Source organism: Sceloporus undulatus, chromosome 2 (assembly GCF_019175285.1).
Source record: "Sceloporus undulatus isolate JIND9_A2432 ecotype Alabama chromosome 2, SceUnd_v1.1, whole genome shotgun sequence".
NCBI classification, from domain to species: Eukaryota; Metazoa; Chordata; class Lepidosauria; order Squamata; family Phrynosomatidae; genus Sceloporus; species Sceloporus undulatus.
In genome coordinates, this window is record NC_056523.1 from 124085146 (window position 1) to 124086412 (window position 1267).

At 61.7% G+C, this 1267-nt stretch overlaps 1 protein-coding gene across 2 annotated transcripts in view; it reads left to right on the forward strand.

Annotated features, from left to right (window-relative positions):
* PRR36 (proline rich 36) overlaps positions 1 to 1267 on the forward strand; it is a 19904-nt gene continuing 18637 nt past the window's right edge. Inside the window, exon 1 of one of the 2 annotated variants that reach the window (XM_042449047.1) lies at positions 1 to 125. The gene's annotated coding sequence lies outside the window, so the exon portion shown is untranslated. Of the gene's footprint in view, positions 126 to 781; positions 840 to 1267 lie in introns of those variants that run through there. The other variant, XM_042449048.1, reaches the window with a different exon arrangement.

Here is a 1267-nt window from a genome sequence, read left to right on the forward strand (position 1 = left end):
TTTGCCACGCCCCCTCCGCGACGAAGCCCGGCTCCCGGAGGGTGGCTCAGCGGGCGCCCAGCGAGCTCACAGACAAAGCCCAGCGCAGGGACGGTTGGCCGGAGAGACCGAGTCCAGCGCCCCAGGTATCAGGCGCCGCTGGGCCGGTGGGGGGCGGCAGAGGGGGCTCTGGAGCCCGGGCCGGTGGGGAGGGGAGGGACCCAGGCGCGCCCTCCTTTGCCCGGACGCGTCCTACATTTCCCCGCCTTCTGTCCCGACAGGTTCACCAGGCGCGTCCTCCTTATTCCAGGGCGCGTCCTCCATGCCCCACCTTCTGTCCAGGACTAAGAAGAGGCGAAAGCCCAGGTCACCAGTCGTCCTCCTTTTCCCGGGCTGCCCTGCTTCCCCACCTTCTGCCCATTAGGGGCTCCGAAATGTCCTCCGTTTGGAGCAGACTAGGGACAGGCTGCCCAGAGGCCTCCTCCCTTTCTAGGACCGTCCTCCATTTCCAGCTTCTGTCCAGGAGGAGTTCCGAGATACCCTCCGTTTGGGCAGGGCTTTAAGCAGCACGAGGGCTCTGCCTTGTCTATGAGTGTCCTTAGGCTTTTGTTTCGGGATGCCCTCCATCTGCCTTTGCGGGGAGAAGGGAGACAGCCAGCCCAGCGGAGGAGGACGAGGCGCCGCCAAATGGAGGACACTCCCCCAGGAAAACGCTTACAAACGCTCATCGACAGATAAACCCGCCGTGCTTCGTGGTGATGCTCCAAATGGAGGACATTTGGGAGCCCTGCTGGGCAGAAGGCGGAAATGGAGGACGTGTCCTGGAAAAGGAGGGCGTGCCTGCAGAGCCCAGGCGGCAGGTGCAGAGAGAGAAGGGAGGGAGGCAGGCTGGGGCGTTGCCTTTGTTTGGCTGGAGAGAGTTTGGAGAGAAGGGAAGACCAGGACCCTGGATCCAGCCCAGGCTTCCCGGAGGGGGCGAGGCAGAGGGGCTCCTGCTTGGCCAGAGGGTCCCTTCTTCCGCTTCCCAGGCGGAGAGGTCCCTGATCCTGCGAAGACAGACAGAGAGAGAGAGAGAGAGACAGAGCTCACTGATCCTGCGAAGAGAGAGAGAGATCCCTGGTCTTGCAAAAAGAGACACAGAGATCCCTGATCCTGCGAAGAGAGAGAGAGATCCCTGATCCTGCGGAGAAAGAGATCCCTGATCTTACTAAGAGAGAGAGAGATCCCTGATCCTGCGGAGAAAGAGATCCCTGATCTTACTAAGAGAGAGAGAGATCCCTGATCCTGC